At 44.2% G+C, this 27,560-nt stretch overlaps 2 long non-coding RNA genes across 3 annotated transcripts; both read left to right on the top strand.

The window, feature by feature from the left end:
• The first annotated feature begins 1,862 nt into the window (after window positions 1–1,862).
• LOC118526794 (uncharacterized) lies at window positions 1,863–9,024 on the top strand. Its single transcript, XR_004912807.2, has 2 exons — window positions 1,863–2,400; window positions 8,894–9,024. It is a non-coding gene; the product is annotated as an uncharacterized LOC118526794 (long non-coding RNA).
• Window positions 9,025–13,860: 4,836 nt separating this feature from the next.
• Window positions 13,861–26,744, top strand: LOC118526791 (uncharacterized). Of its 2 annotated transcripts, XR_004912798.2 has the most exons (6): window positions 13,861–14,357; window positions 16,503–16,559; window positions 19,079–19,345; window positions 19,444–19,633; window positions 20,407–20,505; window positions 23,493–26,744. It is a non-coding gene; the product is annotated as an uncharacterized LOC118526791 (long non-coding RNA). The 2 variants fall into 2 exon arrangements; XR_013443312.1 differs by lacking the exon at window positions 23,493–26,744 and having other exon boundaries at window positions 20,407–22,951.
• The last annotated feature ends 816 nt before the right edge of the window (window positions 26,745–27,560 follow it).

Raw genomic sequence — 27,560 nt, forward strand, 5'->3', positions numbered from 1 at the left:
ATTGACCTAACACATAACGGTTTGCTCAAAATAATAACAGTAGTAATGTATGTGATTATGTATGCTTTGTGTGTGTGTGTATATATGTATATATAAATATACAAAAGTGAATATATACAAATAAGTGTACACATGTGTGTATATATATATACACACTCACTTTTGTATACTTATTTGTAAGTGAAATGAATGACAGCAATAATACTAGGGATGAGAGGGAGGAATTAGAATTATTTTGTTATTATAAGGTAGATTTGAATTAGTCGTAAGTCGTGCTTTGAATTTGAAAGTAGATTTGAATTAGTTATAAATGTATATTGCAAACTCTAGGGCAACTACTAAAAAAAGTAAACACAAAAGCATAACTGATATGTTAAGAAATGATAGGAAATGAAATCATACAAATGGTCAATTCACACGTGAAAAAAATGAATTTAGACACAGACCTTATACCTGTCACAAAAATTAATTAAAAAGGATTCATAGACTGGAATGTAAAATGCAAAACTATACAATCTCTTGAAGAGAACACAGGAGAAAAGCTAGATGACCTTGGATTTGGCAATGATTCTTTAGATACAACACCAAATACAATCCATTACAAAAAGAACTGATAAACTGGACTTCATTGATATCAAAAACTTCTGCTCTGCAAAAGAGAGTGTCAAGAGAATGAGCATATAAGCCACAGACTGGGAGAAAGTATTTGCAAAAGACACGTGTGATCAAGGACTCTGATCCAAACTATACAAAGAACTCTTAAAACCACAATAAAAAAAACAACCTGATTGCAAAATGGGCCGAAGATCTTAACAGACACCTCACCAAAAAAGATACACAGATGGTAAACAAGCACATGAAAAGATGCTCCACATCATATGTCATCAGGGAAACGCAAATGAAAAAAATGAGTTCCCGCTACACACCTATGAGAACGGCCCAAATCCAGGACACTGAGAACACCAGATGCCGGCAAGGATGTGCAGCAAGGGAGACTCTCCTTTATTGCTGGTGAGGATGAAAAATGCTACAGTCACTATGGAAAACAGTCTGGCAGTTTCTTACAAAACTAAACCCACTCTTACCATACGATCCGGCCATCTTACTTCTTTCTGTTTACCCAAAGGAGTTGAAAAGTTATGTCTACACAAAACCTGTGCGACGGTGTTTATAGCAGCTTTATTCATAACTGCCCAAACTTGGAAGCAGCCAAGGTGTCCTTCAGTAGGTGACTGGATAAGTAATCTGTGGCACATCCACACAATGGAACGTTACTCAGTGCCGAAAAGAAGAGAGCTGTCAAGCCATGGAAAGATACAAGAAATCTTAAATGCACATTCCTGTGTAAGAGAAGCCAATCCGAAAGGTTACAGACGATAGGATGCCAACTCTGTGACAGCTGGGAAAAGCAAAATTATAGGCATTAAAACAGGAAAAATCCCGGTGGTTGCCCAGAGTCGGGGGCAGGGGATGAATGCACGGAGCACAGAGGAATTTTAGGGCAGGGAAACTATTCTGTAGGATACTAGAAGGGTGGATACATGTCACAATACATTTGTTAAAACCCATAGCATGTACCTAGAGTGAACCCTCCTGTAAGGGATGGACTTGGGTGTTAATGACGTGTCCATGTAGGTTCATTATTATGACAAAGGTCCCACGCTGATGGGGGTGTTATCGCAGGGGAGGCTGTGCATATTGGGGGCAGGGATCCATGGGAACTCTCTGTACCTTCCACTCCATTTTGCTGTGAACCTAACACTGCTCTAAAAAATAAAGTCTTTAAAGAGAGAGAGAAATTTTTGTTTTTAAGTTTCTTTTTAGTTCATTTTTCTCTTTTCTCTCTCCGCAGATACCTTGTCAAAAGCTGGCACTTGCAACCCGCACTCAACAAACCTTCTTAGTCGAACCCAGCAGTGCATGAAGTATTTTTCTATGTAATGTCACCGAAGGTCCCAGCGTCGCCGACTTCCCACTCCTGCCCAAGCGGTGGAAGAGCTCCTTCTCTGTGCTCTGCCCCCCTGTCTGTCAAGCCTTCACCCACAGATTCCTCTGAGCCTTTCCGGCTTCTGCCTCTTCCCTTGTCCCAAAGCCAATGTCAATTTGAGATTAAACTTTTAGATTAAAAAAAGAACACAGCAGCAGCCCACTTCCGGCACCAAGGTCTACTTATTTAACCACGGCAGCATAACAAACCTCTCCCCAAACGTGGTGGCTGAAGCAACTTCCTCTCGTGTCTCCTGACTCCCCTGGCCGACTGGCTCAGCTGGATGGTTCTCACTCGGGATTTCTCCTGTGCTTGCATTCTGATGGTGCCTGGGGCTGAAGGCTTCACGGGGCTGGAGGTTCAAGATGACTGACTCACATGGTGGCCAGTTGGCTTTGAGCTCAGCGGGGCTGGTGAGTAGACGGCCCACATGGCTTCTTATGGCTTGGGCTTCTGGGGCACGACAGCTGCTTTCTGAGGGGGAGGGTTCCAAAAGTGAGTGTCCCAAGAGACCGAGGCTTCTGAGAATCTGGCCTTGGCTGTCCCAGAATATCAATCCCACCTCACTCTATTGGCCAAGCAGGTTGCTAAAGTCGTCCTCCCGATTTAAGATCAGGAAAATTAGACTCCACCTTTTGATCTGAGGTAGAACATGTATGGATCAGAGGGCTGGAATTATTTGGGATCATCTTTGGAAATTAACCAATACAGATTTTTTTCTTCCTTCCTCCCCACTCCCCCCAGGGAAGCTCCAGTTTTCCCCAAGTCCTGGCTGTGTGCAAATTCACACTAAGGTGTTAATGGCTGGCTACTAGATTAATGTGCCCTGCTGGTGTATCAGTCAGGATGGACTAGATTGTACTATCATTACAAACCACACCAAAATGTTGGGGGCTAATACCACAAAGCTCTTCCTTCCTTCCTTCCTTCCTTCCTTCCTTCCTTCCTTCCTTCCTTCCTTCCTTTCTTTCCTTCTTAGAGAGGGAGAGAGGGCAGGGGGAGGGGCAGAGGGAGAGAGAGAGAGAATCTTAAGCAGACTCCATGCCCAGCGTGGAGCCCAGTACAGGGCTCAAACTCACAACCCTGCAATCATGACCTGAGCCTAAGTCAAGAGTTGGATACGGAACCAACTGAGCCACCCAGACGCCCTGCCACAGAGGTATTTCTCATGTGTCCACGGAGGTTGACATCTTTCCCCTGGGGACCTAGGCAGTTAGACTTGACCCTGTCTGGAGCAGTGCTGGTCACTGTGGTGGGTGGAAGGAGAGAGCGTCCAGGACTGCGCACGGCTGGCTGGGCTTCCCCCTGGAACAGACGCACAGCACGCCCACTCACATTTCATTGTCCACGGTGAGTCACAACTCCATGGGGTGTACCATCCTACCACAGGTCTGGGTGGGAATATATGGAGAACAGCCCTAAGACTCTGCTGCGCAGTCTTTGTATTTTAACAGAGGCCAATCCCCTAAACCAAATAAATCCATCTCTAAAGAGGAGATTTCAGGCAGCAATAAATAGCTGGGTAAGGGGAGCAATCTTGAGGCTCTCTGTAGATCCCCTCAGATCCCGCCTTACAGCATCCTCTGCTGGCCCTCCAAGAACTGCCCCTCGAAGGCAATGCGTCCTCATCCTCCTGAGTGGAGGTGGGCAGATGCTCGTCTGTCCACACCCAGATGGGGTGTTTGCATGTAAGGTGAGAGACTCTGTCGCTCCTCGGTTTCCTTTGAAGCAAATCCTGAAATAGCTCAGAGCAGCTCAGCCTTGCCTAAGTGAAGGGTGGCTGCCCAGTCCTCGGTGCTGTCCACAGGCCTGTGTAGGGGTCCCATGTGGTTAAGGACGTGGGACCCTCCCTGTGAGCTAGTCTTCTCTCCCTCTCAGGGAGGACGCCAGGTCTTCTATTTTGTCCCGAGTCAAAGAGACCTAGATTTGAAATCAGCTTCTGCCACTGTTTAGCTGGGTAACGCTGGCTTCTTAATTTTTCGGAGCCTGGTCTCCTCACCTGTAAAATGGGGATGGCAACACCTACCTTACAGGGTTGCCGTGAGGATGAGATGATCCAAATGACCACGTCACACAATGAGCTGTGTGAACTTAGGTAAGTTACTTAACCTCTCTGTGCTTCTGGACTTACCTCCTGGGTTGTCTCATGAAGCTTTAGTGAGTGAATGTTTGTAAAGAGCACACAGCAGGGCCTTGGACACCCCGAGTACCCCTTACGTGTCGGCTATCACTACCACGGTGTGTGAACTGGCTGACACGCAGAAGGCCTCCAGTACGTGTGACTCCTCTGCTCTCCTCCATCGAGCCCACAGCTTTGGCGAAAGGAGTCTGTTTTCTCTGAAAACCAGAGTTCCAGGCAGCCCACTTAACTAGTTTTGAGTAGTTGGAAGTGGCCTTGTTTCACCTTCAGGCACCAGAAAAATAAAGTGACAGAGACACCTAGTGGGAGCTGGTGGCAAAGGCTCAAGCAAGCTGGGGCCTGGTGGGGGGCGGCCGGCCGTGGGCCCTGCCCCACCCTGGGGACCACAGGGCGCGGGGGCCAGGCCCGTGCAGCCTTCAGCAGTTGGAAGGTCTGCCTCCCGCCCTGTGGCTGGCCTTGTCCCTGGGGTTCAGCTCCCCCGAACAACAGCGCCCTCTGTCGGCCACCAAGTGAGCTCCCTCTGTTGGCCCCAGTCTGGGGCGGGGGGGGGGGGGGGGGGGGGAGGTGAGGGACCCCGGGAGGAAAGACTTCGGGGAGCTGGCAGAAAACAGACCGACTCAGCACCTTTCCACTGTGAGATCTTGAACGAGCCGTTTTTAAAAAATTTTATTTATTTATTGGAGAGAAAGAGAGAGAGAGGGAGAAGGAGCAGGGGAGTGGCAGAAGGAGAAGCCGACTTCCCCGCGGAGCAGGGAGCCTGATGCGGGGCTCGATCCCAGGACTCTCAGATGATGGCCTGAGCCGAAGGCAGACGCTTAACGACTGAGCCACCCAGGCGCCCCTTGAATGAGTCATTTAGCCTCTCCGAGCTCCAGGTTCCTGGCTTGCAAAATGGAGTTGGTAACGGCCTCTGTCGGGGTGATTTCAAACAATGGCTGTGGAAAGTCAAGCACCATGTTGGCACACAGCACGAGAAAGGGTTAGGTATTGTTCTTGCTGTCATTTTTTGGTAGATGAGGGTACATGAAGTAATTCGCCAATAAATCTACACAACATTGGAGCAGTTGGAAGCCACCATAGCTTGGAGCAGCCCAGAGAAGCTCTTTGGAGAGCCCTAATGGTTAGGGAGGCTTAGTGGGGGAGACAGAATCCCTTAGGAGCCTTTGGTGGCAGGAACAAGACCACCCCCCCTGAAACAACTCCGAGGCTTTATTGGCTCAAATAACTCAGAAAGACTTGATCCAGCAGCTTGATGATTTCACCAAGGACCAGGCTCTTTCTGTAAAAAAAAAAAAATTATGGTGATATAAAACATACTAAAAGATCAAGAAAACAACATTTATCTTAGGAAATGAAATAATAAATATAGTTGAAGTTTCCTAGCCCTTTCCAATGATATTTCCCTTCACACTCTACCCCGCAAAGGGAACGAAGATCCTAAATTTAGTGTTTATCCTTCCCATGCATGCATTTTCATGATTACTATATACGTATGTATTCCTAAACAACATATGGTAGAATTGCATAGTTTAAAACTTTATATAAATATATCATCGAGTGCGTATCCTTCTGAGACTTGTGTTTTTTCACACGTAATGTTAGCTTTTTGAGATGTTCCTGCTGATATGTGTAGAACTACTGTATTTTCACGGCTGTATAATATTCCATCCCATGAGTATACCACAATGTATCCCTCCATTCTCCTCTTTAGAATTTCTTGTTATTATAAACAAAACATGCATGAATGTGTTTGAGATCTAGATGTAGCTATATGGTTTGTCTTTTTATCTTCATTTGATGTCTTTGTATACACAGGAGTTAAAAAAATTTTTTTTAGGTGGTTGGATGAACAAATATTTTTGTTTATGATTTATATTTTCCAACTTTTGACCTTCTCTACCCCAAATTCGTAAAGATATTTGATATTTTATAAGTGAAAAGATGTAGGTCTTTAATTCAACTGGAATAGATTTCATGTATGATGTGAAGCTGGAATTCACTTTTATTTTTTTCATACCAATAAGGAATAAACTCAGCACCCTATATAGACTGGGTCAGCTTCCCTACAAGTTTATAATGCCATCTAGGTTGAAAAACAGGTTCTGTGCATGTCAGGATCTTTTATCTTCTATTCTTTTCCATTGTTTGGCTTTTTCTGTTATTGCATCAATACCACAGTGTTTTAATTAATTTACACTATATTTTGATAGCTTCTAGATCATACCTTATTCACCTTCAACATTGTCTCAGTTATTATTGCCTCTTTGCTCTTTTTAATGAATTCCTTAGAAATTTCAGTTTGTTGAGTTCCATGAAAAACTGTACTGAAATTTGAAGGGAATTACATTGAATTTATAGAACTGACATATCTGAGATATTCTACTCATGAAAGTGGTATTTCTCTCCACTTATGCAAGTCTTCTTTAAAAATATTAAAACATTTTTATAACCTGCTCCCTAAAGTTGTTGCATGTCTCTTGTTAGATTTATTCAGTTTTTTTCAAAAAGATAAATCGTGTCTCTTTCTAATACTACATTTTAAAAAACATTTTGTTGCTAGCACATAAGAAAGCAATTGGTTTTGCATATTGGCGTTATATCAACAAAATTTCTTTTTTTTAAAAAAGATTTTATTTATTTATTTGAGAGAGAGAGACAGTGAGAGAGGGAACACAAGCAGGGGGAGTGGGAGAGGGAGAAGCAGGCTTCCCGCTGAGCAGGGAGCCCGATGTGGGGCTCGATCCCAGCACCCTGGGATCATGACCTGAGCCAAAGGCAGACGCTTAACGACTGAGCCACCCAGGTGTCCCTATATCAACAAAATTTCTGAGCTCTCAGTAATTCAATAATTAGTTTGTATATTCTATTGTTTGTTTGGGTTTTTTAAAGTGGGCTGCACACTGGGCCAATTTGGGTCTCAAGCTCATGACCCTGAGATCAAGACTGAGCTGAGATCAAGAGTCGAACGCTCAACTGACTAAGCCACCCAGGCACCCCTATTCTACTAGGTTTTCTATATCATTTGCAAATAATTATAGTTTTGTTTCTTCCCTTCCAGTACTTATACCTGTAGTCATTTGTTTTTTCTTTTTCGAGTGAATAAAAGTGGTACTAGTAGGATCCTTGTCTTGTTCCTGCTCCTGAAGGGAACCCTTCTAATGGTTTGCAATAAAAAATCTTTGGTGTAGCTTTTTGCTGGATACTTTAAAAAAAATCATGTTAAGGGAGTTTTCTTTTATACTGATCTTGTTATGAAATTTAAAATTTTTTTCTTGGTCAGAGGTCTGGATATGGCTTAGCTCAGTCCTCTGCTTAGGGTTTTTATAAGGCAGCAATTAAGGTGTCAGCAGGACCAGGCTCACCGAGTGAAGCATCCACTGCCCCGCTTGCGTGGTTGTGAGCGGCATTCAGTGCCTTGAACTATAGTTTGGCAGTTGGATTCTTCCAAGTCAGCAAGGAGAGAGAGAGTCTGCCAGCAAGATGGAGTCTTACGTAATGTAAGTGATCATAGGAATAACATCCCATCACTTTTGCCATCTTTAATTGGTTAGAACCAAGTTACGGATAGCACCCACACTCAAGGATGGGGAACCACACAAAGGTGTAAATACGAGGGACCTCTTCAGAGTATGTTTGCCATAGAGTCGCCAATGGTTCACGTTCCCCTCGTAGACAAAATATATTTACTCCCCACCAACGTCCTTCAGAGTCTTGTCCCAGTATAGCATAATCTCCAAGTCCAAAATGTCATTATCCTAATCAGATCCATATGTGAATAAGGCTGGATGAAGGTCCTGGGGTGTAGTTTGGTAAGTACTTCTTCTGTGGACGTGTGAAACTGAAGAGACAAATTGCCTGCCCTCAACACACCCAGTATACACGGGTAGGACAGGCAAAGGGTAGTAACTATTGACATATTTATTCAAAAAGAACAAAAATGGAAGGTACAAAGGAATTACTAGTCTATAGTAGGTCTGAAATCCAGGTGCTTCATGATATGTGGTGATGTTATGACTCTGACAGACACTGGAATGTGTGCTTATGTATTCTTGTGTTTTCTAGACTATTCTAAGAAGGAGTGGGGTTTATGTAATGCATTTTTATTTTATTATATTTTTTTAAAGATTTATTTATCCAGTTTAGAGAGAGAGTGTGTGTGTGCACATGAGTGGGGGGAGGAGCAGAGAGGGAGAATCTCTCAAGCAGACCCCTGCTGAGTGCAGAGCCTGACTCAGGGCCTGATCCCACAACCCATGAGATCATGACCTGAGTCAAAATCACGCGTCAGTCGCTTAACCGACTGAGCCACCCAGGCACCCCAGATAATGCATTTTTATCTATTAATTCTGTTCTCAGGAGTCGACTACTTTTATACCTACCTTTGGTTATACCTGCTATAATCCTGTGGTTTCATTATTGTATAATAAATTCTCATTTTGAAGCCTCAAAATTTTCTTCACATCTTACAGAAACACAAGAAGTAGGTAGCCTTTGTTGTTTTGCAATATGTTTAAACTTTCCTAGATTTTTTAAATGTTACACAACACAGTTCTTTATTTTATAAGTTACTTATATTTTCTTCTAAAATCAAAGACAATGTGCTTACAATATATTTTTCTATATTTGAGAATGGATCATTGGCTTAAAAACAGGAATTAGGAGACTTCCTTCTTTCTTTCTTTTTCTTTCTTTCTTTCTTTCTTTCTTTCTTTCTTTCTTTCTTTCTTTCTTTCTTTCTTTCAAAAACTTCCTTTTTTAATTCACAGCTGCACTGTCTACCTTGAAAGAAGCTGAAAAAGATGAAACTGATATCAGAGAATCCTCGGACTCATGGAAAAGGAATATACTCTGAAAAAAAACCAGATGAAGTTGTAAATAAAAAATGAAACTAGGAAAACTATTGTTCCTTGACTTTTGTCGATATTAATAATTTACTGTGTCTTATGCAACAGAACGTTTTGAATGCTGTTACGGCATCAGGTAAGTTGGGGCACGATTTCGAGACTTACCCTTCAGAGTTTAAGGAAAAAGGAACGGACTACTTTAAATGTAGACATGATAAGTTTCGAAAGGCCAAAATGTGTTTGTTACAGCTTTTCAAACTAGGGTTGAAAGAACCACTGAAGCATCTTGCAGGGTCAGTCATCACGTGGCGTTGGATGAAGAAACAGTAGATGAAAGGCTAATAAGCACTGAATTATTTATTTGGACAAGACAAAAACGTCCCCATATTGTTTCATTTTATACAGAGAGTAGAACATTTCAAATATATTAGTTTTTCTCTTTTTCAACAGAATTCATTTCAGTTTGGTGCCAGGAACCGTTCCTCATTCTAGGACTCACACTTGTGTAGCACGTATGCACCTAGGACAGCCCACGGAGCGCTGCTGAGCTCTGCAGAGTCACTCATTTTTATGGTGACCCCCCCAACGTGCTGCAAAACCCTCTGCCTCTTTTCTTCTTTCCAAGCCCATTCTGGCCCTGTTTGTACAAGCCTCTTTCGGCAGCTTCACTATTATCTCCTTGAGTCAGAAATCTGCTGTCTCCATCATCTTTTTTATGATCTTTGATTACTCTTTACTCTGTGAACTACTGGAATGACTTGTCCTTGGACTTTATTTTTTTTTTTAAAGATTTTATTTATTTATTTGAGAGAGAGAATGAGACAGAGAGAGAGAGCATGAGAGGGGGGAGGATCAGAGGGAGAAGCAGACTCCCTGCTGAGCAGGGAGTCCGATGCGGGACTCGATCCCGGGACTCCAGGATCATGACCTGAGCCAAAGGCAGTCGCTTAACCAACTGAGCCACCCAGGCGCCCCATCCTTGGACTTTAAAAACAACAGTTTCACCAGCTCAAATGGGTTTTCCTGGAAATGTGTCAGGTTCTCTCTCCTGGGGCCACATCCAATATTAACTCACCTGAAACAGACTTGGTGGGGGCGGCTTATTTGGGGAAAGACCCCAGGGGTGGGAAGGAGGGATTTGGGATAGTGCGACAGGGAGGGAAAAAGGACCAAAGGAGGATGTGCCATCAAGATGTGGGCAATGGGGACTTGCTCCGCCAGGATCTCTGCCAGGGGACAGAGGGCTGAAGGACAAGGAGGCTGGCGTCTTCCTTTGCTTGAGGGTCGCCCCTGGGGGCGTCAGCTTCCCTGCACTTCTGGGCTGCGCTTACCTGTGAGCTGAGAGGTACTGGAAAGAGCCCCGGGGCAGAAAGCAGGAAGAGGCCAGGTGCCCTGTGGAGGAGGCCCTGCGGGGTGGGCTGGGTCTGGGCTCACAGGGATCTGTCCTTTGTCCCTCGGACTGAAACCGGAGGTGGCCAAGGGCACAGGAAGCAAGCACTAAGGGCACTTGCTTGGCTCTGGTGTTGCTTGTTTCTGGTTAATCTTTCTGAAGGTAACTTAGGGTGGAGCTGGGCTGATTTGCCTTTTCCCTCAGGTTTAAAGCAGCCGCTTTCTCCAGGCCTGGGTTCTCCAGGAGGTTCAGTTGGGAGTGAGTAGGGGGTCTGGGAGGAGATGGGCTAGGGCATTTTTCCCAGCTCAAGGCTCAGCTCAGCCCTGTCTCTGCAGCCACTTCTTGGTTGCTGAGCCACCAGTCTGGTGCCAGGAGATTTTCTGTTCCAGCCCCCACCCCCCTTCCCAGCAGGCTGCGCTTTCCAGCATGCTCTCTGTTCCACCTGCTGCGTGCCCGTGTTTTCTGAGACCGGCTTCCTCTAGGCCCCTCCCGCCACCCAAGCTTTCTCTTTCACTTAGAGTGTTCCTGCCCTGCTCAGTTTGGTTTCTGTTTCCAGTAATTCCCCTCAAAGCCACGCTCCTTCCTGCTGGAATGAATTGTTTGCTGGCCTTTTCTGAGATTCCCAAGGGCTTACACGCCCCGCCCCGCCCAGACCCTCACTTACTGTTGCTGTCCCCTCCAAGCGCCAGCCCGTGGGACGTCTCTTCCCCACACGGGATGCATGCAGATCTGCTGGCCCAGTTTCTGCTCAGGATGGCGTCTTCCTCTTGTGGGGGTGAGCATTTTGGGGGGAGGGAGCGGATTTTCATTTTTGTGGCCACCTCCTGTTGTGGCTGGTTTGATGAGTTTGTCCATATCCCAGAGTTTGATAATCTCCTGTCTCCTAGTTTGGTCAAAGAGGTTATATGTAGGCTTTTTGTTATTTGTTTGGTTCTGTTTAGGGAAAAGGAGAATAGTGGATTCCCTCAGGAGTTCACATTTTCTTAATTTATGGAAATTTCATGACTGTCGTGGAATCGATGAAGGGCCTCCATGAAGCCCCAAGTTCCCTGGAACAGTTTGGAAACCACGGATCTCTCTAAACTCCTCACTTTACAGATGAGGAAATGGAACCCAAAGGAAGGAAAGGGACCTATGCCAAAGCACACACAGAGTAGAAGATCTGAGGGGGAGCTCTCCTATCTTGGCACCTAGAATAGTACCCTTTTCTAGCACAAGGACCTGTCCTCTGGACCTTAACCAGAATGTGCTTACCAGTTGTTTAAGGAAGTGCTTCCCAAGTGCTTTCAAGATGCTCTTTGAAAAGTAGGTTACAGTGTTCAAGTCATTTTGGAAACACCAGCCTCTAATTCTCTCCAGCTGACTCTCATAGCATGTTAGTGTACTTAAGGCTCTGAGAAGTCCCTCAGTATAGAAAACTGCTTATCTTTGCTTAATCCAGGTTTTCCTAATTTTTAAAATCTACTGTTCCTAGATCTACTTACATTCTGCTCTGAAGCCCAGAAAAGGCTTCTCTCAAGGAATGAATCTCTACGGAGGGATGGGGAGTAGGGTGGAGAGGACTCAGGCATTATCCCAGCAGGTGCAAGACTTCAGGTGTCCTCACTGTAGCACTTCCTTCGCCGAGGAGGAGGTTGGCCAGCCTCTCTGGTCAGTGCAGGGATGAGGCATGAAGGAGACGGAAGAGGGGAAAGCAGCATGACGGAGGCGGATGGTGCAGACTTCAGACTGCCCAGTGGAACTCCGTGCCCTTTGTACTTCCTTGGGGCGGAGGAACCTGCCGTAGCCCGGCTGTGGCCCGTGGTCTGGAACCAGGAGAGACTTGCTTGCTTGTTCTCTCATCGTTTTGCCTCCTTCCTCTCATCTGAGTCCACTTCCAAATCCTGTGGTTTTCCCCGTTGATATGTTTGCTCCTCTCCACTCCTGCCGACCCCTCTCTTCACCTCCCTCATCTGCCTCTGGGCAGAGTTCCCCTGACACAGACTCTGCCCTTGGGCTGCACACACATCAACCTGGTCTTCCTTAAAGTGTGTGCGTGCGCGTGCGCGTGTGTGGGTGTGAGTGTGACTACCCAGATCTTTCACAGGAGGACTTCCAGTACTTCTACTTCCAGTACTTCATCTTCCCCCCCCCTAACGTCTGGGAGTTGACAGACCCGATTACGCTCACAACCACCAGGGGGCGCAGCGATTCCGGAAGTTGAAAGAACACACTCCTGTGTGTGGCCGGCTCACACCGTCTTGGAAACAGGCCACGTTTGAATCTAAGAAGTGCAGAGCGGAATATGGTAGCTTCGGTCACCGTTTGTGACCACTTCATCTCCTTTGTTCCAAATGCAGTCAAAGTCTGCTCTAACAAAACTCAGGGTCACATGATTTCGGTTATGCCTGGGCCTCATTCCAGCCCTTCAACTATGTGCAGGCAAATAGCGTTTGGGAAAGGTTTTCAGAAATGGGCATTCTGGTGGGGTCTCCTTTATAATGACAAGATGGCCATTTGGCCACAGCACAAAGCAGGGCTGAGGAAAACGGGGTATGGGCTAGGGCTGTTCTGGGCGGGGCTCCTAAACATGGGGCTCTGCCCCTGGCTCCGATGTTATTTACCATGTGAATCCGTGACTTAGTAATAAAGAGAGTGGGTGTTCATGGAGCACCTACTATGCCAGCAAATTTGCCTGGCACGTGATAAATATTATCTCTCATCCTCGTGATAAACTTGCAGGACAGGTATTCTCATTTGACAGATATAAAAGTTGATGCACAGTGATGGTGAATGATGTGCCCAGAGTTACACAGCCTGCCAGGGGTGGAGCGACGAATCCATCTCCAGGTGTGCTGAACTACAAGCCGGGTGATTTTCCGTTACTTGTACTTTTCTCACCATTTGATGTTTCGGTCTCTGTCCATCTTTCATGATAAAATTCACACCAATCTTCCTGTTTTATTCAGGCTAGGCTACCTGTTGTAACAAATAGTCCCAAACCCTCAGTGGCTCAACAAGATAAAAATCTTTACTGCTCAGGTCCAAGTCCACTGCAAGTCAGACAGGGCCTCTCTCCACACAGCTGGTCAGGGACCGGGCATCTCCCAACCGATGGAGCTGCTGTCTTCAGAATGCGGCCTCGGAGGTCTCCACAGGTCAGTCAAGCGATGGAGGGTCACGCCAAGAGATCTGTGTGCACCAGATCTGGACGCAGCCCACGCCACTTTCCATTTGTCTGAATGAGATCAGTTGGTCCCAGTCGAACTTCAGGGGGGCTGGGACATGCGGTTTAGTCCTGTGCCCGCGAAGAAGAGAAAATGGGTACTGTGAGCACTGTCTCTGACCTCCCCCTCTCTCATAAGACTGTACTGAGGATGAAATGAAACAAACTGTCAGGGTGCTTTACCCAGACGAGAGATTACGATGCCTTACAGCTGGAAGGAAGGGGCTGGGAGAGAGAGATTGCAGCTGGGGATGTATGTTCAGGAGTCTTCTGAACTCATGTAAGTCTTTTCACCCTCTGACTCACATGTTTATTTCCAGCATTCATTCATTCATTCACTCACTCATTCATTCATTCCCCAACAAATCGTTTGATGCCTTGAGTACTATGCCACATGCTGGTGTATGTGATAGGTGTAATGTTTTAGCCTGAAGAAAATCCCCTTCTGGAGCTGGTGTCAGTGTTAGGAAGGATGAGTTGCCACCTGCTCCGAAGTGGAAGCGGTCTCATGTAATTGACCTGCCCCACATGGCTTGCTGGTCTATATGATGAGGGTCGTTGCTTCAAGGATTGGTCAGCATTGGTCTTTTTGCTGGCAGGTTGGACCATCAGCAATCACAGCCTGGGAAAAGGGAGCCCCTGTTTTTGGACTTTTGTGTAACCCACATCCTTGTCACCTTGACCCCTCTGTTCACAGACACACTGAGCAAATGCTGCGGTATTTGAGGAGAGAGGTTGGGTGACAGGCTGAGGATGGGCCATCCTGTCCAGCTGCTGGCGGACAGCCCCAGGTGGGTAGATGCTCTCGGGCACTAATATGAGACCCAATGATGCATCCACAGGTTTGGGGACCCATGTCCACAGGTCCCTCCACATGTCTCTTCCCCAGATTGCCTTGTCTCTGATCCCCCACTCTGTTCCTTCCAGGCCCTTGACAACTGGCCAAGCCATCCAAATACTGCAAAGAAGGCAGTGTGCAGGTCTGCCTCAGGTCTCCCCTCCCTCCACCTGAAGAGGAGGGCCAAGTGCCCTGGTTCCAGCTGGGTTCACTGGAAGACTCACCTTTTACTACCACATTGAAGGGCCTCTCTTGATTTGGGCAACAGTGCAGCCGCCATCCTGTTCTGTGAACCAAGCCTGAGTTCAGGGAGGCGGGGGGCGCCCCCGCGGAGGCTATGGTGTGGATCAAGGGAGAGTCCGCAGTGCAACAGAAAGAAGCGAAGTGAGAGTCTGGGTAGCTCTTTTTATACTTTACTGGATCTTTCTGGATCTGCTAAAGGCTACATCCAAATATTCCACTTCCATTGCGTGATAGGCTGCTGGTGTGGAGGTCCAAATTTATATCTTTGTAGGTTAGGTAACAACCCAGCTCGCACTGGGAAATCAGATTGCGGGGGAATGGGGTGTCCTGTGGTCGGCGGCTGAGTCCCAGTCAGAGTCCAATATTACGCCAGGAGCTGCTTTTCTTTTTTTTTTTTTTTTTAAGATTTTATTTATTTGCGAGAGAGAGAACGAGAGACAGAGAGCATGAGAGGGAGTGAGAGGGAGTGAGAGGGAGGAGGGTCAGAGGGAGAAGCAGACTCCCTGCCGAGCAGGGAGCCCGATGTGGGACTCGATCCCGGGACTCCAGGATCATGACCTGAGCCGAAGGCAGTTGCTTAACCAACTGAGCCACCCAGGCGCCCCAGGAGCTGCTTTTCAAGCAGTATGGATCTCTACCATAGTGCATGGCCTTGTTCTAGAATCTGCCGGCTCTGTGCTGTGACCTTTCTATTGAGGACTGCACATTCTTATCCAGCGCAGATATACCTAAAGAACCTTTTGATCTGTTGGTCACATGGCCCAAGAAACAGAGTACTTGGAACCACGAGTTGGACTTGTTGCCTATTCAGAACTGGTGGTTTTCTGAGTCATCAGAGAAATGGGACTATGTTGCCTTCAAAACCCAAAGAAACTCCAGGCATTATGCTTCTATCCTAGTGATGTAAGATGCAAGGTGCAGCAATTTGTTCTTTGCCTTTGGGGGGATGTCCCCACATATCCCAGACAAGTGGAACTCTATAAAACTCACCAATCTGCTGTGCTTCTGGCGTCTTTGTGGAGCCCATCTCCCACTTTCTCCCATGCATGCGTCTCAGGGCACTTGGGATAGTTATCAGTTCCTGTTCAGTTCCAAACAGCATGATGTCACCAATACAGTGGATCAGTGTGATGTTCTGCTATGTCATGACAGAGAGCAAGAGAGTTAACATAGCCCCGAGGCAAGACAGTGAGTGTGTACTGCTGTCCTTTTTAATTAGGATAAACTTCCTCTGACTCCTGCAGCGGATAGGTTGGCAGGCACTGTGTTGATCCGCCCCAATAAAGATCCGTATTCAGACCAGCAACTAAAAATGGAGTTAATCTTAGTAGCTCACTGTTGCGGGTGAATTGGATGAGAATACAATACACTGTTCTCATCTTTCAAATCTTTGATGGTGGTGCTGATCCCTGAAATTCTTCCAGAAGTGTCATATTGCTTCTGATTCATCTTGAGGGCTGCTGTGGGAGATAGGGACATTTCAGGGCTTCCACTTGGCCCTTCCTACCATAGTGACCCTTACTCCACAAATCAGACCAATACTGTGAGGGGTCTACCAGTGCTAACCACATGCTAAGTGCATCTGTCCTAACTATATACTTGGAAACTGGACAGATAACCACAGAGTGGATTTGCAGAATCACTAGGTCCTCTATGAGGCTGACTTTGGTCATTGATCAGGACTCAGGGTCCTGGGATTCCCTTCCCAATGTGGTCTGTCTCTGTGAATTGGCCAAGAGGTGAGGGCCATCATTTTTCTTTCGGTGGTTAATGTCCTTCTATTTGTCGAATCTAGGTATTTTTCTTCGTGTATAAATACAACATTCTAATGGCTGTCCACCTATCTTGCCCCTAGGATAGATCCCTACGGACCAAGAAACCCTGACTGCCACTCCAACGTGCTGCCTATTAAGTAATTATGTTCATTGTGCCTCTGAAAGCCACTAACGAACTTCTCCAAGATGCTCATATCTTCCTCAGTAATATGATTTTTACTGCTGTAGTAAAGACTGTGTCCTCTGAGTGGTAGGTTCTGGGACCATACATGATAGATCCATGTTTAATGTTCCCACTTTCCTAAGTCTTCTGATCTCTTCTTTAACATGATGCCAAGGTAATTTTGGCAACTCCTTTTGTTCACTGTATCACCTTATGGAATCTAGGCTTCAAGTAGCTACCCCAGCAAGCTATGCAGGTGTTCTTGACACAAAGGAAAGCGTGAATCCTAAATGGGTTATTCCCTGTCAGTCAATTCCCCTCTATCCAGCTCTATATGCTGCCAACCCTGGGCTGGCATCCTTGATACTCACTTCCATTTATGTTCCCAAGTTCTCACTAGCTTTGTGATTTCTTACCTATCTAGACAATTTCTCCCTGAAACAGGGATTTTGCTCCTCCGTCTACTCTTGCTGAGACCCGACTTGGGCTGTTAGTCTGGAGACAATGAAGGTTGTGGGATGTTAGCTTGTCTTCAGGAGGATAAGCATCATCTTGTGAAGAAACTGCTTTAGGTGAAAGCACTGCATATCCTCCAGGCAAGGAGAGGCTAGTCTTCTCTGGTGAAGGTGAAGGTGCCGCCTCTTTGGGAAGGACAGCAGAAGGGGATTCGGAGTTTTGAGGTGCTCAGGCTCCTGCACCTAAATGTCTCCATCCCAGTACTCAGAGTCCTCTACTTTCCCTATCAGGGCTCTGACTTGACATAGAATATTTGCTGAGGCTCTGCTTTTCATCTTCATGGCAGCTCTGCATGCCCAGAATCTAGAATCTAGGATCTAGAATCAGATTCTTGCCCTGATTTTCAGCACAGTCTTTCCTGAGGCTCCCCGAAATAAAGATTTCCTTTAATACTGCCTTAGAGGGCATCTGGATGTTAGATCATGCCTTACATTGGCTTCCCTGAGCTGTTATTTCTTTAAATATCTTTCATGCTGTAATAAGTATCTATCCTAACCCACAATCCACATAATTAGCATTGTTTCTATGTTGATTGAATGCCATGACCGCTTGTACTCCCAGGGCCTTGACCTCCCTCCATCTGCACTCTATCCCTATTAACTAGAATGAAAGTTGAAGAAATCATGAGTCTACCAAATGCCAAGGGGTTATTACTATTCCATGTACCTCTAGCAGGGGAGTACCTATGACTTTCAGACAGGCGGCCCATTCACCTCCCTAATTCCATCTTGAAGATTGTTTTCTAGAACCACTCTTGGACAGGTGTTTTAACTGTGTCTTCTAAAGATTTTATTTATTTATTTAATTGACAGAGAGAGAGAGAGACAGTGAGAGAGGGAACACAAGCAGGAGGAGTGTGAGAGGAAGAAGCAGGCTCCCCGCGGAGCAGAGAGCCCAATGCGGGGCTCGATCCCAGGACCCTGGGATCATGACCTGAGCTGAAGGCAGATGCTTAACCGACTGAGCCATCCAGGTGCCTCTTAACTGTGTCTTCTAGAAAGCAAGGTTTTAGCTGAGGATTCAAGTGCCGATGTGATATTTGCAAATTGCAAGACCTTTGAGATGAGGGTGAAGAAGAATGGAAAGTGAGTCAAAGGAACACGTGAAGCTACGCAGCACGTTACTGTGCTGGCCATTGCTCCGCAACAAGCCCCAAAAAGCCACGCAACTCAATTGGCGGGCATGCTCATGCTGCACATTGGATTTTCTCTGAAAGAATTTCAAGGAGAAACGAGTCCTCAGAGTAGTCCACAGAAGGGGGAAATGAGGAGAAATTTGTCGTGCGGCTCCCTGTCACCTTCCATTTCCTAGTGGATGCTCAGCCCCCTGTGTCACCTGATCTGCCTCCACGGCAGTGGCTCAGAGGGCCAGATGCCATGCTCTGACCGTGGCGTGTTATCCAAGTCTAGACCTCAGTATGGTACACAGTACCAGTTGGCCACGTGGCCTGGGGCCTAGCCGGGGTTCCTGCCCCCTTGGGGAGGTTGTTAAAAGCAGTGGCAGGATCATGGTTCAGGAGACAAGCAGAACCTTGGGCAGGAAGCCAGAAAGGCAATCCAGAGAGGCAGCAGGTCAGGGTCAGCTACACTGTGTTTCAGGAAAAGGGGGACAAATCAGGTGCACGTCACTCAAGAATTCTTACCTTGGAGATAATTTCATCAGATACAGTTTTGTTACTTTCAAGGGCTCTACACATTATAAAGGAAAGCTTAAGTGTGTGAACGTCGTCCATGAAAGCATCCAGGTGTGCCGAGTTTCATGCCATAGCCCTGCTCCTGACAGAAAGGAAGAACTCCGTGTTTCAGGGAGCCTGGTGGGTAACTCTTTTGTAAGGCATGAATTCCTTTGTGGACGTGAACGATCATGTTCTAATTAGCAGTGGGAAGAGTTCAGTTTCAGCAAAAGAGGTTTTCGTAAAGGTTCACATTGTCCAGTATTGTATCTTGAACTAAAAAACCTAATTTATTGTTTACTCAGGCCAGATGGACTTTTTACTCACTGAAGATAAAGCCAGTGGCTTCCAGATATTGTATGTTCTCAAGTGAAGTTGAAGGGCTTGCGTTTTTCTCACGAGATGGCTCCTGGCTGGCAGCTGTGGACTGGGCTTTAGGGAGCCGGGACAGTGAAGGAAAACCAGACTGAAGCTGTCACCGATTTCTGATGACCTCAGGACATGCCAATGACAAGATGGTGATGAATTAAGCTGATTTTGCTCAACAGTGCCAAACTTTTAGGGTTAATGGGGTAAGATAATCATTGTAGTGACAGGTTCATATTTCCGCAGTAGAAAAATAATACTTTTCAATGTGCAAATATTGAGGTGCTTTCTCTCCCTTCCTTAGATTCATTTCTTCACAGAGGGAGTTACACCTTGAGATTTGATTGACAACCACCGGTGAACAGTGTGATGTTAACCTGAAATACTCTCAGAGCTGTGCTACTTTAATAAGAGTCACGTATAGCTCCCTGAGCACCTGCTAGCACACTGAGGTCTATTTCAGACTTGAAGCCCAATTCTACCTATAACTGAAGGTATGCAAGGAGCCCTATTTTCTGCCCTGGCTGTGCCTTATCAATGAGGCTTCTGTCTTCCCTGTGTTGACTCTTTGCCTAGATTTATGGCTTCTTGACTCTCACCTGCTAGATCTGGGAATCTGTCTCAATGGCTCTCAAACTCAACTGTGAATCAAAACAATCCCAGGAAGTTTAAAAAAATATAGGTACCTAGGATTATATCCTCACTGGTTCAGAATCTCTAGGGATGGAGCCTGTGGATCATCTGTAATTTTGAGAACTCCTTATGTAATTCTAATGCTGCAGTGCCATCATTAGGCTATGGTTAGGAATGGCCTATTTTTACCTGGGCTGATCCTTTTCAGTTACTTTCTGGATTCAGTTTTTGAGGCCACTTCTGGATCCCTCCTTGGTAAATGTGGAATCCTCATGGGTTTAATAGAGAAAGGAACATTTATCCATACATTCAGCTATGTATGTATGTATGTATTTATGTATCTATCCATCCTTCCATCTACTGAAATAATATTTATTTATTTTTGGTGCCTGCTACAGGGATCACTGTTAGTAGAAACCCAGAGGGCTACTTGAGCCTTAACTTGTGGGATGCTGTATCAGTTACTGAGTCTCTATTAGTCTGTGATTTCCTTGGAGGTAGGGACCACATCTCTTCACATGGTTATGTCTTAACTAACTCTTTAGTGCCAGAATTGTGGAAAGTGCTTGACATTTTTTGTTATTGAAATGGAATGAAAATAGAGTTACAAACTCATGGTCTCCATCTGTTCCAGCATACAAACAACACAGAAGTACTGGACATCTTCCAAAGGCCCATTTCTTATAGGCCTTCAATAAGCTTTAATCTGTTGATGTGAAGTCGGAAAGTCAGGGTAAGTCACAGTGGATTCTTGGGAGACACTAGAATGGTAGATGTTAATGGGAGGAACAGTTGGGAGTGGAAACTTTAATTGAGGTAGACTGGAATATATTTTAACCTAGAAGGACAGGCTTTCCTCTCTTATAGCAGTTATGCTCTGCCTTAATGCTGCAGAATTTTGGAATGATGAACACCTGAGCAGCCCTTCTGTGCTGCATGGGCTTGGTCTGGCTTTCTGATTGAGGATGGAGGGTAGAGGACAGGGTGCAGTCTGATTTGGAGGGTGTGGAAGAGGGCTCTACAGAAATGCAAGATGCTCTACATCTGTGTACTTTATCTGTTAGAGCTCTTAGCATATTAATCAGAGTTATTTTAAATTACTGGTTTGATAATTCCAACATCCCTGCCATATCTGAGTCTGGTCAGTGTAAGCAGAAAGATGGAAATTCTAAGAAAGAATAAAAAATAAATGCTAGAGATCAAAACTACTGTAACAGAAATGAAAAATGCCTTTGATGGCATCATTAGTAGGCTGGACATGGCCAAGGAAAGAATCTATGAGCTTGAGGATATGTCAATAGCAACTTCCAAAACAGAAAAACAAGCAGAAAAAAGACTGAAAAAAAGGGGGCACCTGGGTGAGACAGTAGGTTAAGCATCCGACTTTTGGTTTTGGCTCAGGTTGTGATCTCAGGGTCATGAGTAATGCTTCATGCTCAGCATGGAGTCTGCCCCTCCCCCCTCTCTAAAATAAATAAAAGTAAATCTAAAAAAAAAAAGGCTGAAAAAAAAAAAAAAGAATATCCCAGAACTGTGGGATAACTATAAAAGGTATAACATACATGTAATAGGATTACCAGAAGGAGAAGAATGAGAGAAAGGGACAGAAGCAATATTTGAAGCAATAATGAGCAAGAATTTCCCCCAAATCAATGTTGGACACCAAATCACACGTCCAGGAAGCTTAGAGAACACCAACAGTATAAATGCCAAAAGCAAAACAAAACAAACTACACCTATACCTAGGCATATAATATTCAGACTGTTGAAAATCAAAGAGAAAGAAAGAAATCCTGAAAGAAAGAAGCCAAGGGGGATGGGGAATACCCTACCTATAAAGGAGCAAAGATAAAAATTAATTAAACTTCTCAGAGACCATGCAAGCAAGAAGAGAGTGGAATGGCATATTTAATGTATTGAGAGGAAAAAAGCTACCTATTTAGAATTCTGTACCCTGCAAAATTGTCTTTCAAAAGTGAAGAAGAAATAAAGACTTTGGACAAAAAAAAAATGAGGGAATTTGTTGCTAGTAGACCTGCCTTGCAAGAAATGTTAAAAGAAGTTCCACAGAAAGAAGGAAAATTATAGGTCAGAAACTCAGATGTACATTAAGAAAGGAAAATCATCGGAAAAGGTATAAATGAACATAAACATTTTAATTTTTCCTATTCTTTTTTTTTTTAAGATTTTATTTATTTATTTGACAGAGAGAGACACAGCGAGAGAGGGAACACAAGCAGGGGGAGTGGGAGAGGGAGAAGCAGGCCTCCCGCGGAGCAGGGAGCCCGATATCGGGGCTCGATCCCAGGACCCTGGGATCATGACCTGAGCCTAAGGCAACGCTTAACGACTGAGCCACCCACGGCGCCCCTAATTTTTCCTATTCTTAATTGCTCTAAGAGATTCAGCTAACAGCTATTCAAAATAATAGTAGCAACAAAACAATGCATTTGATTATATATGTAGGCTTCTATACAAGTGAAATTAATGACAACAATGATGCCAGGGTAAAGAGGAAGGAATTAGGATTATCTTGTTATTATAAGGTACTTGCACTGCCTGTGAAACAGTTTAGTGTTATTTGAAAATGGACCTTGATTGTTTGTAAATGTATACTGCATACTCTAGGGCAACCACTTAAAAAAGTTAAAAAAAGAAGTATAACATGTATATTAATGAAGGAAAGAAAATGGAATCATATAAAATGTTCAGTTAAAACCACAAAAGACAGAAAAAGAGAGGAAGACAAAAAAGGAATTAAAGACAACCAATAGAAAACAGTAAAAAATACAATAGACATTCATCTAACTATATAAATAATCACTTTAAACATCAATGGTTTACATGCACCAATTAAAAGACAGAGACTGTCAAAGTGGATTAAAAAATAAGACTCAACCATACGTTGTCCACATGAAACACACTTTAAAGATAAATATGCACAAAAGCAAAGGGATGGAGAAAGATACACCATACAAACACTAATCAGGAATTACTAGAGGCATTACGTAATGATAAAAAAGTCAATTCCCTGAGGAGACATAGCACTCTTTAATGTTTATGAGCCTAACAATAGAGTGTCAAAGTATGGGAGGCAAAACTGGTAGGCTGCAAGGAGAAATCCAGAAGCTCAGAAAACACTAGCAGGACAAATGCCAAAAAAAAAAAAAAAAGATGAATCCACTATTATTACTGGAGACTTTAACAACTTTCTATCAGAAATGGACAGATCCAGTAAGCAGAAAATCGGTAAGGACATAGTTGAAATCACCAGCACCACCAATCAACTGAATATAATTGACATCTATTGACTATTTCATCTAACAACAGCAGAATACACATAACTCTCAAGCTCACATGAAACATTCACCAGGATAGATCACATTCTGGGCCAGAAAACAGAATTTAACACATTTAAAAGAATAGAAATCATATGTCTGCTCTCAGACCACAGTGGACTTAAACTCGAAATCAATAACAGAAAGATAGCTGGGGAGTTCCAAAATAATAGCGATTAAACAACAGATGGGTCAAGGAAGAAATCTCAAAAGAAATTTATGAATATTTTGAACTAAGTGAAAATGCAAATACAACTTAGCAAATTTGTGGGATACAGTGAAAGAAGTGTGTACTGGGAAATTTTAGGAATACTATAATATACTATAGTATTTATGGTACTGAATAAAGATCTAAAATGAATAATCTAAGCTTTCGCTTTAGGAAACCAGAAAAAGAAGAGCAAATGAAATCCAAAGTAAACAGAAGAATAGAAATAATAAGAATTAGACCAGACATCATGAAATTGAAAACAAGGAATCAATAGAGAAAATCAATGAAACCAAAGGTGTTTCTTTGAAAAGATCAATAAAACTGATAAACTGCTAGCTAGACTAAGAAAAAAAGAGAAGACACAAAAACTGGTATCAGAAATAAAAGAGGGGGCATCACTACAGATCTCAAGGACATTAAAAAGATAATAAAGGAATACTGTGAATAACTCCATGTTCACAGACTTGATAGCCTAGTTGAAACGGACTAATTCCTTGAAAGACACAACCTGCTAAAACTCACACAAGATGAAACAGACAATATATCTGAATCAACAATTAACTGATAAAAAATTGAGTCAATAATTAATAAGCTTCCAAAAAAGAATGCACAAGGCCCAGATGGGTTCATTGGTGAATTCTTCCAAAGCCTAAGGAAGAAATTATACCAACATTCTATAATCTTTTCCAGAAGATAGAAGCAGAGGGAATACTCCCTAACTCATTCTATGAGGTCAGCATTACCTTAATACCAAAAGCAGATGAAGATGTTACAAGAAAAAAAAAAAATCTATAAACCAATATATCTCAGGAACATAGATGCAAAAATTCTCAAAAATATTAGCAGAAATCTAACAATTTATAAAAACAATTATACACCATGACCAACTGGGATTTATCACAGGGATGTTTCACAATCATGAAAGAAGTGGTTGATAAGCTGGACTTCATTAATAGTAAATTCTCTGGCTCTGTGAGAGATACTGTCAGAAGAATGAGGAGACAAGTCACAGACTGGGAGAAAATACTTGCAAAGACATATCTGATAAAGGATCCTAATATACCAAGAAACTTAAAACTCAACAATAAGAAACCCAAATTAATTAATCCAAGCCCAGTTAAGAAATAGGCAATAGACCTTACCAGACACATCACCAAAGAAGATATACTGATGGCAAATAAGCATATGAAAAGATGGCCATTTAGGAAGACCCTTTCGTAGTTTGTCACAAAACTAAACATACTCTTACCATATGATCCAGCAATAGCACTCCTTGGTATTTACCCAAAGGAGTTGACAACTATGTCCACACAAACACTTGCACACAGGTGTTTAGGGCAATTTTATTCATAACTGCCAAAACTCAGAAGCAACCAAGATGTCCTTCAGTAGGTGGATGGAAAAATAAACTGTGGTACATCCAGACAATGGAATATTATTCAGCACTAAAAATAAATGAGCTTGTCAAATCATGAAAAGATACAAAGGACCCTGAAATACATATTACTGATGGTCACATACTGTATGATTCCGATTATAGGACATTTTGGAAAATCTAAAATTATGGAAACAGTTAAAATATCAGTTGCCAGGGGTTGGGGGGAGAGAGGGATGAATAGGTGGAACATGGGGGATTTTTAGGGCAGTAAAACTATTGTGTATGATACCATAATGGTGGGTACACGCCATTATACATTTATCAAAACCCATAGAATGTACAGCACCAAGAGTGAACCCTAATGTAAGCTATGGACTTTGGGTGATAGTGACGTGTTGATGTAGGTTCATCAATTGTGACAAATGTTCCCCTGTGGTGGGGGAGGTTGATCCTGGGGGAGGCTGTGCATATGTGGGGACAGCAGGTATATGGAACTCTCTAGTTTCTGTTCGGTTTTGCTGTGAACCTAAAACTACTCTAAAAAAATAAAATATTTTAAAAAGAAAAGAAATCTGGAATTTTCACATCCTCCATGATCCTCAGCAACTGTAAAAAAAAAAACAACAAAAAAGCTTCATGCTTCAGGCTTGGACACCTCACTGCCAGGTCTTGGTGAGCCCCAATTGAGTGACACCTTCATTACATGGTAATTGTCATTTTATTGCCTTGATCTGTATAACATTTAAAGTAGGTGTAGCAGATTGCATCTAGGGAAGTTCTCTGAAAGTTCTGACCCTGAGGCATTGAAATATAAAGCTCCCATTCTCTGCCCTCTTACTGCCCTTCACTTCTTGAACTTAGCACACATAGTAGGAGAAAAAGAAAGAAGAAAGAAAGAAAGAAAGAAAGAAAGAAAGAAAGAAAGAAAGAAAGAAAGAAAAGAAAGAAAGAAAGAAAGAAAGAAAGAAAGAAAGAAAGAAAGAAAAAGAAAAAGAAAAGAAAGAAAGAAAGAAGGGGAGGGAGGGAAGGAAGGAAGGAAGGAAGGAAGAAATCAAATTGCACCTGTCACAGCACAAGGCATAGGCATGAAGCATGGTGTAGAACCTTCTTTTATTAAGCTTTGCCTCCTAAACCCCCTCTGACCAGCCCTTCTTCTCACTAGTGAGGCACTTACAACACTATCATGGTACATCCCACCGGACCATTTACAAAACACAATCATATATACATTATCTCATTTAAACTTCAAAACTAAGAGAAACAGTAGTATCATTACCCCAACATCCTAAAGAAGAAATGGATTCATTCATTTCCAAGGGGCCATCCACCGGGTTGGTGGAGGGAGGCCTCCAGCCAGCCTTCCTGTTCCACCTGCCTCCTCTCCAAGGCTGCACGTTCTCCTCTGTGCTCATGCTCAGCACAGGCTGACTTTGGAAGGCTCGCCTTGTCTTTGGGAAAAACTATTTTAAAACATTTCCCCCCAAAGTTTTATCTTGAAAAAAAAAAAAAAAACAACCCACAAAGCTACAGAGAAGGGGCAAGAAATATACAGTGAGTCCTTGTGAACCCCTTCCCTGGATGATTCATTGGTTTACATGGTGCACCGTTTTCTTTCTGCCTCTATTTCTGTCTCTGTCTCTGTCTCTTTATCTCGGCCTCTCTGCAGACATACCTTTATGCATGTCTTTATTTATTTCTACCCTCTGCTGGACTATTTACAGCCATATTAGTGGCAGACGTCATGACACTTTAGCCTTAATACTTCAGCATGAAGTATGTCCTAAGAACAAAGACTTTCTCTAACACACATTCAGTTCTCACATTTGGGGAAATTTTACTTCGGGACAACACTCTTATGCAATATCCGGTCGATACTCTAATTTCCCAAGCTGTCCCAACCCCCAAAATGTTCTTTTGGGTCTTTTTTCTCTTCCAGGGTCCAGTCAAGGATGACAGCTGTCGTGTCTTTTTAGACCCCCCTGCATTTTGTCTTTTACGAGCCGGACGCTGTGGCATCCTCCTTGCCGGCGTGACTGTCCGAGTTGCGTCTGACAGCTCGCGGGGAGGGCCGTGCTGTTGCTGTCACCTCCAGCCCGGAGCTCAGGCCTTGGGAATGCTCCCTGACTCAGAGCCTGACTCGCTTCTGTGTGGGGGCCCAGGGTTTAGACAAGTCAGGGAGGGGGCACTTGGGGCTGCAGAAGTCCATGAGCAATGCTCCTGGGACGAGAAGGAGGGGCACAGAGGGGACAGTGTAGCCCCGGGGTCCACTCCCATCCCCCTCCTGTCTCTGTCTACCGAATTCTCACTCACTTGCGGCACCTGTTCACTGCGTAGACACGACCAGGCCTCTGCCAGGCATCGCTTCTCCTCCCTCACATCTGGGCTCAGGCTTCTTCTGCCTCCTTTCACACCTAACTTTCCTACCTCCCCATGGGATAAGAAATAGGATCAGTCTCTTTTCTTGTGTCCCAAGATTGGCCAGGGTACCAGAGGGTGCTTTGTGTCTGGCTACAAAACACCAGGTTTGAGGATTGCCTTATGGATTTATCTCTGCTCTACAAACATCTTTGCTCCTCCCTAAAACAGATTCTTTGCCAGCAAAGCTCCTCTGACCCATATTAGTCCCAGGAAATACAGACCAGGTCTCCCTGGTGGTGGCAAGGCTCTGGGGGACATGGCAATGATACTGTTTCAGCAAGATCTTGGGATGTTTCTGTACTCAGACCTTCTAGCCCATTTATTCATTCCTTCTTTCATTGCTTCAGCACATTTTTCGGTCTGCTGGGTACCAGACAGGCAGAGATGGTCTCTGGACCTCCTCCAGTCTCTCCCTGTGTGTGACTATGAGCTTGGCCACGTGT

Source organism: Halichoerus grypus, chromosome 13, assembly GCF_964656455.1.
Source record: "Halichoerus grypus chromosome 13, mHalGry1.hap1.1, whole genome shotgun sequence".
In the NCBI taxonomy this organism is placed as follows: Eukaryota; Metazoa; Chordata; class Mammalia; order Carnivora; family Phocidae; genus Halichoerus; species Halichoerus grypus.